This window comes from Panthera pardus, unplaced genomic scaffold (assembly GCF_024362965.1).
Source record: "Panthera pardus isolate Hobbes unplaced genomic scaffold, ASM2436296v1 HiC_scaffold_10, whole genome shotgun sequence".
NCBI lineage: Eukaryota > Metazoa > Chordata > Mammalia > Carnivora > Felidae > Panthera > Panthera pardus.
The window spans coordinates 18,031,208-18,048,886 of record NW_026526655.1 but is presented as its reverse complement, the minus strand read 5'-3'; positions in this window follow the sequence as shown (position 1 = coordinate 18,048,886).

The following is a 17,679-nucleotide window of genomic DNA, read 5'->3' as shown; positions in this document are numbered from 1 at the left end:
CCCCCCCTTTCCCCCACCAACTTAAAGGCATTACCTCAGGCATTTTATGATCTTTGAATAAAGGAGTACTGCCAAGATTAATGGGAAGTTCCGGCCTTCTTATCCCATTTTGTGTTCCTATCTCCATCTGCCAAGAAGACACCCAAAGCTCTAAATATCATTTGGTTGTAAGGAATGTTTAGAATTGAAGAGCTGGTTGACACAATTAAAAGCTTCCAGAAGGCTGTTATGGCGCCAGTTATTTACTTAGCGATAGCAAGCTATTTAAATTTCATTATGGAGTAGAAAATAGGGAGATAAGAACAAAATATGGTCAGGCTGACTGTGACCTCAAAACCCCTGCTCCTTTAGTTCATAAAAGATAGCAGAAGCAGAACATTCTGATTCAAGGATCGTTTTGTTAAACGGTGCATTCTCTTAAATGAAATTGTTTCTTAATCTCTTTGTGGGCTGCTAATGGGCCATTTATCGAGACATTCCAAGGCAAAGGCAATCTGGGCCAAATAGGGCTGCTGGTCTGGGGAGGGGTCCGTCTGTACTGCAGGTGGCTGGACAAATGACTCAGTATCTCCCTGCCTTGAGCAGACTGAGGTTTCTCGTTGTAAAACCATAAACATCCCCCATCCACAAGGCAAAGAAGCAATGTTTACTCCTTTATTCTCCTTACTCCTTTATATATATATATTACTTCAATTGTTGAAACTCTCCCTTCTCTCTCCCTGCCCCCCAGTCCCCTTTCAAGACCATTCTCTAGAGTAATTTTAACCATAACATTTCCAATGGCACAACTTTTCATTGTGTTCTTCTTATGGAAGAGAACTGGAAGGGCTGGAGGGTATGGTAGGGTGGGGGATCTGATTCAAGGGATTGTCAAAAGGGCACTTAAATATATATAGTTGAGGAATAATTTACATACAGTAAGATTCACCCTTTTTAGTATATAATTTTATGAATTTAACAAATGAATTCAGTTATATAACTACCGCTGAAATTATATATATATATATATATATATATATATATATATATATATATGAACAGTTCCATCACTCCCAAAAGTTTCCTTTTGCCTCTTTGTTGTCAAATCTGCTTTTCACCTCTGGTTCCTGGTGACCACTGATCAGTTTCTTATTCCATAGTTCTTCCTCTTCTAGAAAGTCATACATGGAATCACATGGTAGGCAGTCTTTTGAATATGGCTTCTTCCACTTAGTGTAATAAATTTGAAATTCACCTGTGCTGTTGACTGTGTTAGTTGTTGTGACTATTTCATGGTATATGTGTATGTTTATCCATTCACCACTTAGGGGACATTGGGGTTGTTTCCAGTTCTTGGCTATTATGAATAAAACTGCTATGAACATTCACATATAGGTTTTTATGTGGGTATATGTTTTCATTTCTTTTGAATAAAAATCTAGGAGTGGTATTGTTAGGTCATATGGCAAGATTATGTGTAACTTTATAAGAACTATGTTTAATTTTATCAGAACTTTATATGTTTAACTTTATAAATAATATTTTTGATTTTAATTTGTTTTTTTTAATTTAAACAATTACATCAAAATGCAATGATTTAATTGTTTTTAACTTATGAAAGGGTATCATGCTGGGGTAATCTTTTGAGGCATTTTTTTTCCCCACTTAGTTTCATAGTTTTAAGATTTATTTCTATTTTGACATCTGGCTGTGAGTGTAGTATTCTTGCACATTCTACTGATAGGCATTTGGCATATTGGTTTACAGATTTTTCTTTTCTTTTCTTTTTTTTTTTTTTAAGTGTATTTATTTATTTTGAAAGAGAGAGAGAGAGAAAGAGTGTGAGCAGGGGAAGGGCAGAGAGAGAGGGAGAGAGAGAATCTCAAGCAGGCTCCTTGCTATTATCACAGACCCTGATGCAGGGCTCAAACTCACCAACTGTGAGATCATGACCTGAGCCAAAATCAAGAGTCAGATGCTCAACTGACTGAGCCACCCAGGCATCCTGGTTTCCAGATTTTTCTATAGTTTTGTTTTACTACTGACATTCTTGTATATGTCTCTTGTGTTAGTTATCAATATTACCCCAAACTTAGGGGTTTAGGATAACACACATTTGTTATCTTGAAGTTTCTATAAGTTGAGAGTCTACATATGGCTTATCTGGCACTTCTGCTTCAAGTCCTCACAAGCAAGCGGGACTGTGGGCTAATCTCAGGGCTTGACTGGGGAAGGATTTGCTTTCAAGCTCTTGTGGTTGCTGGCAGGATTCTGGTCCCTGCAGGTTGTCAGAAGGAGGGCCTCCGTTTCTTGCTAGCTTTTAGTCAGAGGTGACCCTCAACTTCCTAGCATGCTGAGGGAAAGCCTGCTAGCATGGCAAATGTTAGTCTTATGTAACATGGTCACAGAAGTGACATCCCATCACCTTTGCCATATTCTGTTGGTTCAAAGCAAGTGTGTGTGGGTCTTGCTCATACTCAAAGGGAGAAGATTGCCCAGGGGCATAAGTACCAGGAAATAAGTATAGTGGGGCCCACTTTACGTCATTTGTTCCACACAGACACGGTTTTCCCTTGGGTTTGTAGCTGGGAGTGTAATTGCTGTGTTTGAGGGAACTCTTCTATTCCTAATGATGCTCTTTACTTAAAGACTATCTCCTCTGGAATTCATATAGCTAAGTCCGCTTCCCTTTGGCTAATATTTGCCTAATATTCCATTCTTTTGCCTCCAACCCTTGCACATCCTTATGTTTGAAGTATGTCTTTTATAAATAGCACATATCAGAATTTAAAAAAATAAGGCGATTTCAGCATGCAGCCAAGTTTGAGACCCCTCGTCGCGACTAGATTGTGATTCTGGGAGTCTGAAGGAGAAGGAATATGGAAATAACTTCCAGGGGTCAGTTGGTTCCCCTGTGTTTTTTTCCTTTCTTCTGAGGACATCTGTGCCATTCTCTATGTCTTAGGAGGAGGGGTGCAGGCACTGTTTGCCACAAAGAGATGAGGGGATGGCTGGGGGAGGCAGGAACAGAATCCCATCTATTCTTCTATTTTCTCACAAGCCTGCTGGGCTGGGTCCTGCCCTGGACAAAGCCAGCACTCCAGAAACACCAGTCTGAAACAGCCCTGGTCAACTCTGGGAGCTTCTCACAACTTTCTCTTTACTTTTCTGTTCTTGTGGTGTGGATGGGGCTGGGAGACTGGGGGTGAGGACCCAGCAGTCATGCTGGTTCAGCATCTTGGCCTGAACTAGGGCTATTCAAGGTGTGATCAGCAGACCACAAGTATCAGCATCCCCTGGGAGCTTGTTAGACATGCACACTCTCAGGCCCCACCCTGGACCTACAGATTCACAGTATGTATTTGAACAAGATCCCCAAGTAATTCTCATGCACATTAAAGTTTGGGAAGCACTGCCTTGCAGGGCACAGATGCTGAATAAATACATTTAAATAGAATCAGGCACCTTTTTGACCAAGTACCTCTCAGTTTGCTTGGTCCTGTTGTGCCTGTAAAATGTTGATTTTGGTTCTTTGATTTGAGCTTTCTCTGCCCTAGGCCAGAATTCAACAATGCTGGGTTTGCCTACCATGCAGACAGAGTTTTAAAACAGAGTTCTTTAGTTTAAGAAAAACAATGCTCCAGTAGCACCATCTACCTCTAGGTTTTAGCACTCATTGCTATTGTAATTTTATATTTACTGGCGTGAATAGCTGATTGATGTCTGGCTCCTGCATAGTATTGGAAGCTGCATAAACACTAGGAAGGTATCTGGCTTTATTAGCCATCATCTCCCCAATGCCCAGCACGATGCATGGCATACAGCAGGTGCTTAATAAATATCAGACCAGAGAAATGAGCACTTGTAGAGACCTATTTATTTGATGGTTGTCTATTGAGTACAGTTATGATATTAATGATTATACTTGCAAAGAGTTCTTTTGTGAAGAACTATATATATGGTTTTGGGAATATGTTTTTCCATCATTACTATTTCTTGTCATTAATATTAAATCCAGCTACTTGAATTTTTAAAGTCTTATGTTTATTAAAAAAAACTGGAATGCATACTGGCATTTAAATAAATGCTAATATTTAGTATTTACCAATTTCTTAATTCAGTGTCTACATTATTTTTTCATAAGACAAAACAAAAAATGTTGCCTTCAAGGGATTTCACATCTCCTTGGTATACTTAGAAAAGAAGAAACACATTTATTATATGATATAAAAAAGCAAGTGGGTGCAGGGGTCATGGCATGTGCTGAGAATGAATCCTATTTGGATTATTTCTATTATAATTTTTCTCTCCTTTCCTACTCCAGTTTAGGCCCAGGACAGCAGCCCAACCAATTAATATGAAGTTTACTCTTCCCCTTCTGTGTCCTCTCTGCCAGATATTTATTTTTAAAATTAAATTTAGTTAATTAGAAAAAAAATTTTTTTTTTGAGAGAGAGTGAGTGGAGAAGGGGTCAGAGAGAAAGAATCCCAAGCAGGCCCCATGCCCAGCATGGAGCCCGACGCTGGGCTTGATCTCATGACTGTGAGATCATCACCTGAGCCAAAATCAAGAGTTGGATGCTGAACCCACTGAGCCATTCAGGTGCCCCTCTGCCAGATTTTTAAAGGTGTTGATCATGAAAGAGGCTTGCTTCTTTTCAGACCAAGAGAAATGAGAGGCAAGCGTGCACTTGCTTAAGAAAATCATCTGACAAAAATCCATCCTTTTATTACGTAAGGCATGTGAACATGCATTTAAATAAGCACTATTTAATTTGAACATTATATTTTATTGGTAAAGACAGAGCATAGGTTCCGTTATGCTGGATACTGATGTCTTTTATTGTTGCAGTTCCCAAAAGCTAGGTGGTTCCCCCCAATTCACAGAACTCTAAATAGGGTTCCCAGTCTGCTTTCTTGTGTGTCTTCTTTTTTTCCTCCCTTCAACAAGCCTGATTACACACACATCATCACTACATGTGTGGCAGCACTAGACAATTAAAAAAATTAGATTTTTAAAAGGTCTTGCCCAGCTTTTCTCTGGAAAACTTGAAATGAAGTATTTTGCTTTAAACTTGGCAAAGCTAAAGACCAAAGTGAGGTCTGTGATCGGGGAAAGTCTGATTAACAATCGAATACTATTACAGGGCCAGTAGCATCACACATGCTTTTTGCTTGTCAAAGGTGATGAAAGATACGCAGAGGGCCAAAATCAAGCAGCATAATGAGAACACCATGGAAATGATTTTGTTTTGAGCGTTGCTGAGTTTTAAAGCAAAGTAATTTATTTCAAATTTTTCATTAGACATTGAATTGTAAATTGTGGAGACTCTTTTGAAAATGCTTAATTTTTAATTCCTAAAATGAGCATTCATCTAACAAATGTAAACCTTAATGAGACATTTAGGGGAGGGGGCTGCACTTTCATTTACTCTAATTAGCCTCTACTTTCAAAATCGGTTGTAAATTCTTCATTTCATTAATGACATATCAAAAAAAAAAAGAAAATAAATTATTGAGTTCTGGGTCAAAGCATTTATTTAGTTTTTTTCTAGAGAATAATTATTAAACACAATAAAAACCTCACTGAATCTCATTTCTACACAGAATTAAAGAGTTTCTGGGCCAAACAATGACTTTTTGCTGAAAAGTCTGTAAAAATAACTAGTGTGGAAAAAATGATCATGTGTTCATGGAGGACATTACACACGCTTACCTCCCCAACTCTCTGCTCACTTTTTTCTTTGCAGAGTTGGGAAAATAACCAGATTATGAAAACCTCCCAATTTGACCAGCAGAGGTCACCCTTTCTCCTTTATTGTTCCCAATAACCGGTTTCTCTGCTGTGATTCCTCAGTCCAAGGAAATGCAGGTTTCGGCTGCAAGCACAGCCAGAGGGCTGGTGGAAATATATGCATCGTTCACACTGGCTGCATCTTCTTACATAAGCACTGTTGAGACATATTATCTACCTGGACTTTTAAATAGATAACTTGCATACATACAGTAAGAACCTTTAGGTTATGTATAATAATCCTATTCTTTAGTTCATCTACTTCATCAAGTTCAGTGCTTACTGGTGCCAGCTCAAGTTCTGCCCATTTCTCTGACTCATGGCCCAAAGAGTAGGGTCTCCCAACCCCCTGGAGGTGATTGCCATGAGTCCTCACAGAATATCCCCTGGTGAGTTTCTGCAGGGGAAAGAGGAGGAATTAAATTGGATGAGGATTGACCAAGCATGGAGCCCAGCACCAGGTACTACAAGGTAAGCTCGAGAGGAAGAGACCTCAGTCTCAGTTTTTGCCTGTGGTTTTGTTTTGGAAACAAAAGCATACATTTGTAGTTCATTTGAAGACTAACATTGAACTGCAGAATGAAGTTCTAGATGGATTATATATGCGTGTCCAGAGAATGGGTCAGTCCATAACTATAATCTACAGAAGGCTAGAGGTAGTCGCGTGATCGAATTGCTTCCATCCTGTTGCCTTATACTGGGGGAGATGGGAGTGGGGGTGGGGAGAGGTACACGTGTCTGGCCAAATCCAAAAATGGGAATTCCTTTTGTCTTCCTCCCTTTATGGGGGAAATAATAGGCATTTTCTTGGGGTCCCTGGGGAAATTGGGCTTATTGGTTTTACATGAAGGTCTTTTCTCAATTCCCTCCCTGTTTCCCTTCTTTTCTTTTTTTCTGTAAGTCAAAGTTTTAGTTGGCATTTTAGAAGTTTAAAAATAAGGTGGGTTTTGGGGATTCTCTGTGGCTGTTGCTGTTCCCTTGAGCTTGAGGTAGCATGCCGGCAACGCACAGGGGATAAAGTAGTGCTTCCTTAACAGAATTGCTCTTACCCGTTCTGGGAAGGAGGACAGCCGAACGACCATGGCAGCGGACCTCCATTAATGCATGTGAGGTGACACATCCCAGAGAGGAAAGTCTGCTGTGTTCCTGACATCACCCTCTGGGGTCCTCCTTTTTCTGCTCACTGGACTTCTCTGGTCCTCCCAGCTGGTTCTGCGCAGGGTCACCTGCTATCTGCTCTATGTGACTTGTAGAAGTATCCTAGAGTCATCTGGTACTGTGGATAAAAAGGCAGGAATTTTGCAAGCTGCTTTTTCAACCATCGGTAGCTTGAAATCAGCCGCCGTGGGAATATTTACAACACAGAAATTGGCAAACACTACGCGTCAAGCCCGCCCCCTGCTGGCGTACCCGTATGCCACAGCCTACATGCCCTTCTGTGTACTAACTGAAACCTACTCACGTCATTTTTTTTTTTAACAGTGACACCCACAAATATTTACCAGAAAAAAAAAGAGACACAAATAGCCTGACTTCCTTCTGCTCCTTCTTCAAAAGTGTTGAGACGAAAGTTTTTTATCAAGTGCAGATTTCTGCTCTTAATTTTAACCAGAGTTTGTTGAAAAGACAGGCAAGTTGTCCCAGCTTTCAAGCACAGTCTGATTCCTTTCTTTAAGCCCACATTAGCCCAATTTCCTTTTAAAATCCCCCATTTTCCTCTTCCTGTCTCCTCTGGCTTCCTGAGGGTAACTGTCCCCTGACATTGTCTCTACCCTAAGGCATCAGACTCTCCACTGGTTCTTTTTTGGCTCCAGAAGCCATTCTAGGTCTGCAGACCCACCCGGGCTGTCTGCTCTCCTCAGGTTTGTCTGTGAGGAACAATGGCTGTTTCTGATTTCCCCACAGCATCATCCTCTTATTTCTTGACAGGTCAAATCTGGACTCCATGGCATTACACCTGGACTCCTGGCATTGCTGAGGCAACAGTCTAGAGGGAGAGGAGAGTAGTTCGCTCACTGGCTTCCTCACCCAGACGATAAGCACTGTTCCTAACCACTCTGGGGAAGGTACAGCTACACAGTCCCAGAGGCTGCATGTTAGAAAAAGCCATGTGGATTCTAGAACCCACAGGCTAGAGGTATTGTGAGGAGGCTGCCCCTCCCAGCTGGAGATGTTGTCATATTTACTGCCACAAACCCAGTGCCTAGAAAAGTAGTTAATCCCCATTTGTTAACGGAAACGTTTTATCTCCCTCCCTCAGGCAGAAACGTATTAGTCAGCTCAGGCTGCCATAATGAGGGGGCCACAGACTGGGTGGCTTACACAGTAGACATTTATTTTCTTCCAGTTCTGGAGGCTAGAAGTCCAAGATCAAGGTTATGGGAAATCTGGTTTCTAGTGAGACCTCTCCCTTTGGCTTCTGGATGGCTGCCTTCTCACCACTCCTCCTCCTCCTCCTCCTCCTCCTCCTCCTCCTCCTCCTCCTCCTCCTCTTCTTCTTTTTAATGCTTATTTATTTATTTTGAGAGAGATAGAGAGATAGAGAGTGAGCAGGGGAGGGGCAGAGAGAGAGACAGAGAATCCCAACTAGTCTCCACACTGTCAGTGCAGACCCCAAAGTAGGACTTGAACTCAAGAACCGTGAGATCATGACCTGAGCCAAAACCAAGAGTCAGATGCTTAACCAACTGAACCACCCAGGCACCCCTCCTTCCTCTTCTTATAAGGACACTGTAAGATTAGGGCCCCACCTTATGAACTCATTTAAACTTAGTTACCGTCTTCTAGGCCCTTTCTCCAAATACAGTCATATTGGCTAGGGCTTCAATATGTGAACTTTGGGGGTGGGGGGGTACAGAATTCCATCCATAACAAATGGGAACTGGTTCTGTTTTAAAAATATTTACAGAAAAAAGGAAATGCCCTCACAATCTCCTTTAACTCACTCTTTCAGATTCAACAACCCACTCTTCAGGGAAGTCTCCCACATGGCTTAAATCCTGCTCCATGGAGGGTGAAGCCACTGTTTCTTCTGGCTTCCACGGGGAGGGCAGAGAGCGAATCCTAATTCGGTATATCTGTGGTTTCCATCTGTGCATCTACACTTATCCCTCAAAATTTATCCACTCAAAATTAATTTTTATTCATTCAAATTTAAATAGTAAACACGTGCAGTAATCTAAGAAGAGGCGCACAGAGCCAAGTCAAACAGTGATGGGGCTTTGTGACTCTCCAAAGTGAGAACTTTAATTCCTTCAAAACCCTAATAACACAGTGGGTTTGAAAATCACGATTACATTATCCCCTACCCTTCTCTTCTTCAACTAATTCCTTCTCCAGTCCTGTTTCTTCTGTTAGCTGTTGAGGACATAAGTCAGGGTGGAAGCCAGACAGCATGCCTCTTTACTCCTCATTCCTATTCAGTTTTTCCTTCATAAATTTGGGTTTCGTGCCTCTTTTTGTGGGGGTAAGTTCTTCTTGTGTTTATCAGATGTTTTTGGGCGGCTGGAGAGTGGCAATGGGAGCTGGTGAATGGGAGCTGGCAAGAGGGTAGCATTGGGAAAACAAGTCCAAGGCTGAGTACATGCTCCTTTTCTGTGCACATTTAACAGGAAACTTCTGGAAGCAAGATGCTTGAATGCAAAGAAACTGAGTGCCTATGATGAGGGTTTCAGGCAGGTCTGTGAGAGATAGTTTGTGGGGGTGGTGGGGACTTTCTTCAAATCACACCATCTAGACAAGCATCTGCCTCTCCCCTTCTCTCTAAAGTAGCCCAGAGAGCTGCGGGCTGGGGAGGGGGCAAGGACAAGACTCAGCCAAGGAGACAGGGTGGGGGATGACTGTGTTTGTGACACGTGCACTACCTTGCCTCCGAATGGGTTATTAGCTGCATTTAGGGTTGCACTGCCCACGTGTGGTCCCAGGCGCAACAGGCTTGAAAGGAGCTGGACCTGGGCCACATCAGAGGTGGGGCTGGAGGTTGGCAACCCCAGGGTGGGACCTCCCTCCCCCAGTGGAATCTTGACTCTCAAGACTTAAGAGCTGGGAGGCACCTCAGAAGCTCAGCCAGCGTAAGCCTTTCATTTCACAGATGAAGTCACTGAGGCCCCAGAGGGCTCCACCCTCTTTCTGGGCTTGTCAGAGGCACTTAAGAAATACATGTTGACTTGACACGACCCACTGTGAAATACGCATAACAAAACTCCCCGCAAGGCAGCCGGATTAGGCTGCCAGCAGCTGGGAATGATTCTCCCTCTGCTGGTTAAGCCTCAATAGCAGGGGAGTAGTAGCGGGGCATTGTGGGAAGTCTGAGGGCACAACCCTCGCGGAGGTCCAAAGCTTCCCTTTCACAGATGAGAAACTTGAGTTTAATACAATGTCATTGAGCCCAACTCCCCCTCAGGTTACAGATGAAGAAACTGAGGCCCAGAGAGGGGAGCCATTTGGCTGGTGAATTGCAGACAGAACTGGGCTTTGAACCCCACAGGCAGGCTTCCCGACCGATCGATGTTCTCCAGGGACATCTCCTCTGACAGGGAGCCTCCTTGGCAGCACGTCGCCAATGTGGGATGGGCTGTATCGTTTGCATTCAGAGAACACGGGGGAATGCGATGGAAGGGAGGCTGGGGAGTAGGGAGGTGAGCAGCGAGAGGCGTGGGGAGGCAAGTCTGGCTTTCCTGCACGCCGCCATTTTGTGACTCAAGATGGAGCGCGAGTTATTGTCCCACCAGTGAAATAGAACCACATAAATTAAACCTGCAATGAACTGTCTGCTGAAGGTGTGAACAAGGCCGACAAATCCCTGGGAGCTTAGGAAACATCTGCTCTTTACCTCGAAGGCAGAAACTTGACCATAAAGCAGAAAAAAAGCCAGAACTGGAATCTTTCACTTTCTCTGAAGGGCCCAACCTTCAGATAAACTCCATAACTGAGGGAGATTTTGTGAACCATGAGCTAGCCTCTCCCCTTCTCCTTTCCTAGTCTGGAATTTCCCCGCTTCTGCCATGCTTATCTCAGTTATTCAGTGATCTTGGGCTGTTGTTATGCAGTCAGAGAAGGGAATCTAGACCTGGTCAGGGTCCTTTCTGCTGAGTCTCAATGGTGAATGGGGGTGGGGGGGGTGGGGAGGAAGAGATGAGAACAAGATGTGTGTTGGGGGACAAGAATTAGGAGTAGAGGCAGGTCACCAGGCCTTGGTCAGAACCCCTGGCCAGAGGTCGGGGGCTGAGCATCGGTGTGGGGGAAAGGGCAAAGAACAACCAAGAGCTGAGGTCAAGAATTCAGATCATCAGAATTGGATTGTTCATTTTTGAAAATTTTTATTTATTTTAGGGAGAGAGAGAGAGAGAGAGAACAAGTGGAGGAGAGGGGCAGAGGGAGACAGAGAGAGAATCCTAAGTAGGCTCTACACTCAGTGCCCAAAATGGGGCTTGATCCCATGACCCCAGCAACACATGACCTGAGCTGAGACCAAGACTCAGTCGCTCAATTGACTGAGCCACCCAGACCCCCCAGAATTGGATTGTTAATCTAATAGCAGGAGTCTTGGAATCAGAGGGGCATGAGGAAGCACCATGACTGAGGGCTAACATGTGAAATGCTGATTTGCAGCAAGGTCTTAAACACAAGGATGGCAAATAGGTGACATCTTGCTTGCTGATCCTACCTGAATGGTGATGGCCATGTGAACTGTGGTATTTGGGAGGGTCAGATCCCTGATAGGTCAGGTCCCTGGCAGGACACACAGATCCCTGCTGTGTCCATTGATGATGTCTGCTATAAATAGGTCAAAGAAGAGACTGCCTGGTGTGACATATTTCCCATTCCTACTTTGATAGCCTCTCCTAATAGTCCTTATTCCATTCACTCCTGGTTTGCAGCTTATACCTATGCATTTGGTTCACCCGTAGTCTTTCAGAATTCTGAACGGGTGCTATGCTGCTGGTGCAAGTCATGGCACTGCCTTAGAGATGAGAAATCTCTCTTCGTTTACCCCTGGAGTGAGGTCTAAGACTTGTTCTCTTTATATCCTGTTAGTGTCAGTAGCAAAGGCTATTGTGTGAGTAAAATCCTTCAGGTATAAAATAATAGGTATTTTCAAGGCTTGGAGGCTGTGCCTGGATGTAGACCACCGTCTTTGTCATGTGGTCCCATCTCTTATGTTTTCTCAGAGGAGCATGAACAGGGGAATCTAGTAGATGGTGATTAGTGAGGAAGCAACGCGGTCCATTCGATGCTCCTAGCTCTACCTCGGGATAAGCTCGTATTTTTCCAAAATGATGAGGAGCAGATATATAATAGGCAGTTGGTAAGTGAAATGAACTCTGTGGTGCACAGCAGACCATCACAAGGCAAAAATGGCCCAGACCCTGCCCTCAGGGGCTTGTACTCCAGGGAGTATATGTGGCAGTGGAGTGAGGAAGGATGGGTAGCAAGAAGGATTTAGTTAGTAATAAACTGAGATGGCTGGTGAGAAGAGCCAGTGCAGTGGGCTACTTACTGCTTTTGGTCATGGTCTTATGGACACAGTTGTGCTTGGTTGGGGCGGTGGTGAGGCCAGGGAGAGAAAAATCCATATTTCTTCCCCTTCATTTCATCTGCACACATGAGATTGATCAGAGTTGCGACTTTGAACTTTTTGATATTTCTCCAGGGGCAGGTGTCAAAATCCACTGTGTATAGAGGCAAGCACCTGGGATTGGACCTGGATGTTTCTCTAATTGCTTCTTAGCATGACTTTGGGCAAATTATGCGATCTCTTTGAGCTCCTGTTTCTTCTTTTTTAAATCTGTGAGGTGGGGTAAAATATCTGCCTTGCTATCTAATAGGATTAAACAAGCATTAGTATGTGTGAAAGTGATTTATAAATTGTAAAGCCCTATAAAAATGCAAGGGTTTACTGTGCCATTAAACATGAATCATTGTTAGGTACAAAAGACATCCCTACTGCGTTGAAAAATGGGGTCTCTCTTGAATGGGATGTTTACTCCATATTTTATTTAACCAATCTAGAATCCATGGTAGTGTTCTCTTCTTTCACTATTTGATGATGCTGAGCTCCTGATCAGTAGTTAAAACCTCTGAGCTGTTTTAGCAAAGGTGGAGAACTTTTCCCCTCACCCTCCACGGGCTGGTTGCTCTACAGAGAGAAGGGGCTTACATTGTTTTAAATGTTTATTTATTTATTTTGGGGGGGCAGAGAGAGAGAGAATCCTAAGTAGGCTCCCCACTGTCAGTGCAGAGCCAGGCAAAGGGCTTGATCTCATGAACCGTGAGATCATGACCTGAGCTGAAATCAAGAGTTGGATGCTTAACCTACTGAGCCATCCAGGTGCCCCAAGAAGGGGCTTGCATTTTAAGATCGATGACCAAGTGTAAGGTGCAATCTTGGACTGCAAACTGGAGGAGAGCTAACTGGCTCACAGAAGCCTTGCTCTCTTGGTTCTTGTTGACCCACTGGGCCGGCTGGACAAAGGAATGCCAAGCACCAGGCTTGGTTGTTTGGAGCCTGCTTTAGTCCAGCACGTGACTCCCCTCCCTGCAGGTTGCCAGGATGCAGTTCTTGTTGCTAGCAGACATTAGGGAGTTTCACTGCAAATTCTGTTTAGCTAATTTGGGCAGAAGAGGGTCTTGTCCCATTTGAGTCAAAGGCTCTGCAATTTGGAGCAAGTGCACTTTGAGCTCAGATCACATGCTGTGCTGGCAACTTGTTTTAACTTTTAATTCTTATAGTTAGGAGGAAAAAAAAAAAGATTTCAAATGTCATTTGCTATAATGATTAGCTCCAGTGAGGGATTCTAGCTATGGTTATTTGCTTCAAAGCTTTAATTGGCTGAAGCCTGTATATTTGATCATTAACAAAATGGTCTTTCTTTTTGTATCATGTTAATAATTTTTTTTGTTTAATAGGAATGCAGCTTTGATTTCTTCCTGGGCTATGTTGCTATTTTTCTGGCACTGAGAAGTGTTGGTTTAAGATTTTGCCACATACGAGTCATGGCAGAATTCCATCTTGGAAGTCTCCAAGCTTGGGCCTGCTCAAAAAGATAGGACTGGAAGGAATATTCTTGGCCCAGCTGCAGGAAGCAGTTTGTTTAGATCAGACCCAAACAAAGAGGTTGGCTTATGTGGAAACTTTATACCTGTCTCACATGTTTTAGACACTTCTGAGAAAACAAACAGCTCCATATTTGCAATTACAAGGTCAAAAAAGTCGAATATTGGCCCCAGTGCCAATTTAGCTGAGTCCTCAAATGGCACTGATGTTAAGTAGGAGTATGTTGTGGCCACTTAACCAATCTCCACACCTGGAAAAAATAAAAAATACAAGAAAGAACGCAAAGTGAATTTGAAACCAGAGTGGGCTATAGTGACAGTGTTCAGATTCTGAGCTCCTGAACGATCTCTACATTCCAGGCTTGGAAGGATATTTGAAAAGCATGCATCATTATGGGCAGAATCTTCTTAATCCGTATCTCAGGGGCAAGATTAACACTGTGCAACTCCCTGCATGGACCTGGATTCCTGGAACTATATTCTCATGAAAATTGAGAAAAAGTGACCAAGTCATCGTTTTCTTCCTTGTCTGTCTTAAACCAGCTGGTTCATCTCCTGAAATTCAATATGCTCCCCCTCTTTTTTTTCAGATATGTCAGTGCACAAAAGAGGTTCATGAAAGGAAACAGCTGCACCGATACCAGCAGGAGCTGCTGCAGCTACAGATTTGAGGCGTGCACCTGCATGGGGTTGGGTGACAAGGGATTTGTCAGGGAAGGGAGTATCATGGAATACCAGGACTCTAAAGCCAGAGGGATGGATGGCTCCAGGGTGGCAAATTGGATACCCCACTGCTCACCTGGAGGTCATGGGATCACACCTGACTTGAATTAGTCAAAAGGATTCCAGGATGAGGGTTAGTTGGTCGTTTCTGAATGAAATGATTAGCTGGATGTAACAGTTCCTAATAAACAGATTGTCCATATCAATGACATCTATTCAATGAGCCACAAACAAGTGGCATCTCTGTAACCCTCATGTGGGAGGGGGAAGGACTGATGAGGGCCTGGAAGAATCCTGTGAAGGCCGTGACTGAATGCGATCACCAAGAGAGTAGGGCATGTAGAGAAGAGTCCCCGGTGGCCAGCCCTGTGCCCTCTAGTATGAGGAGGTGGGGAAGATCAGGAGGAGCACTTGAGGGAGAATGAGAAGGAATGACTATGAGATAGGAGGAAAACTAGAAAAGAGTCATGGCCTGAAAACCAAGTGAGCAACGTGTTCCAAATAGGAGGAAGGGGGCAGCATGTCCAGTGATATGTAGGAGGGGCACTGGGCCTTGATTTAGCTGCATAGATGTCACTGTTGACTTTGACAAGGGCAATTTGATGGGGTGATGGGGGTCACCATCTGACTGGAGGGAGTATAAAAGAGAACAAGAGGAGAGGATTTGGCAAAGGAGCACTGACAATTTTACAAGGAGTTTTATTCTATAGTTTTATTATATAAGGGGAAGAGAAATGGGGTGGTAATTAGAGGGAAAATAGAGTGAAGAAGGTTTTTAAAATTAAAAAAAAATTTTAATGTTTATTTATTTTTGAGAGAGAGAGACAGAGAGACACAGAGAGAGGGAGACACAGAATCTGAAGCAGGCTCTAGGCTCTGAGCTGTCAGCACAGAGCCTGATGTAGGGTTTGGACCCATGAACTGTGAGATCATGACCTGATCCAAAGTTGGACACTTAACCGACTGGGCCACCCAGGAGCCCCTAAAGGTTTTTACAATTTACTTTTTCAGCTTTCTTGAGATACAGTTGAAAATAACCTCGTGTAGGTCTTTTCTTTTTTAAAGGTGGCAATAACATGCCAATGGGAATAATCCAGCAGAGAAGGAAAATTGTGTGATGATGTAGGAGAGAGAGGCGAGGGTTGTTGAAACGATGTCCTCGAGTGGGACCTAGGGAGCAAGTGGAGGGGCTGGCCTTCTCTTGGAGCAGGATGGTCCATCCATAGTAAGGGGAGGCTGGCAGTATTTATGGGGCAGATGCTGGTAGGTGTATAGAAGTGGAGGTGGGAGACTGTGGCAGTTCTTTTCTGAAAGTTTCTGTTTTCTCCAAGAGGTAGACAGTGAGGTTAGCAACTTAGAGCGAGGAGGGAGAGGATGGGCTGGAGGGTGAGGGATGGTCATCCAGGAGGGTGGCAGGTGCATGAATGAGGGAATGAGGCGTGATGGCCAGGCAGCATGAGGACCCAGATGAGGTCATGGAAATGAATTACATTAAGACGAGTGGGTGTTGGTTGTATGATTTTCTCCAGCCATGTTCAGCTGTGGGATGTAGTACAGAACAGGCGGAGAGAGTTGGATTTCAGGGGTTGCCAATGGAGTTCTACCAAGCAGGAGAGGGGCACCCTGAAGATTTTTTTTCATTAAAGAAATAACTGATTATATAGACGTATGACACTGATTTAACAAACTATTAATTGGTTGTGACTCATCATTTGAAAACCACTGATCTAAATGGCATACACATTGTTTTTCTGCTTGGCTTTTTAATGGAGAGATAAAGCTTCAGTGAGGATTTCTCTGAAAATCCATCAGGCATTTGTTGAATACCCACAAGGTGCCTAACTAGTTTTTAGTGCAGGGGTTGGGGAGACAGAAGGGAGATAAAACCCAGTTCTCGCCTTCAGGGTGATGTGTTAGGATGCAGTCAGCTGTCCCTCTCTCATTCAGCACCTGGGTCAGCTCACTACTCAAAGATGGCGCCTCATCGTGGTGTGCTACTACCTAAACAGTTGAGTGTATGCCAAGGGGCCAAACATCACAGATGTCTATCTTCGTGTCAATCTGAGAACACCTATTCTCCACATGCAGTCAGATCACCTGATCCCAGGACTGTCAATTCCTTTTACCTGATCAGCAAACTCTATTAAGGCATCCTAAGATAGTTATCAGCCTTTCAGGCAACCTTAGTAAATTATTGGCTCACACTGGACTCATGTTCCATTCTCTGAGACTTAAAAAAACAAACCTTAGTTGTCATCAATTTTTTATTATGTATCTAATTTTTGGGGGGTGGCAGTGTGGGGTAAACTATATGCCCTTTTTTGGGGGTTGGGGACTGTGTTTTGGAGCTGCAGATACCCACTTGCTGTGTGAGGATAAAGCCAGGGTGGTAGCTCCCTCAAATTTTGGTTCATCTCAGAACATATGGCTCTGCAGGATTTGCAAGAGTCTTTGATGCAAAGAGAAAAATACTTAATTTCTTCATCTTTTTGTTCTATTTTTTGTTCTTTGATTCAAAGGGAGGAATGAGTTAGGACAAAAGTGATGTATTCTACCCTATCTTCTAATTATATTTTAATTCACTAGAAAAGGACTTCATTTCTCTCTGTGACATTCAGTGTTTACGGTCCCAGACATGGCATTTGCATTCTCTGTTTATGGTTTGGATGCTTTATGCTAACATACTTGTCACCGATACAGTTGGGCTTGCCTTTCCAGGCAACAGTTAAACCAGCAGGAGACCACTTGTGTGCAATTTGTTGGAATGAAATCTACATTTTGGGATTAGATTACTTAGTAGTGTCATTTTGCGTCGAGGCAACTTTGTGGGTGGTCTCCAATAAACCCTGCACGTACAGCGAGTGTCAGCCCTGATTATCTCCAAGCAAGCTTGTAATGACTGCACAGCTTGGTATTTACAAGAGAAAACCAGCTTCCCTTAACTTTTAATTTAGGGAGTGCAGGGGCATGGATGAACCCCCACAAGAGGGTGGCAGAAAGAAGGCCCATTGCAGAACCATTCTTGAAGGGGTGCACCTCAACTTCCTGTTCCTTCTGGAGATCAGGATAATGGCCACAGATGTCACTTGGGGCTCACCAATTCGGACATTTGTCTTTAATGACGCCCG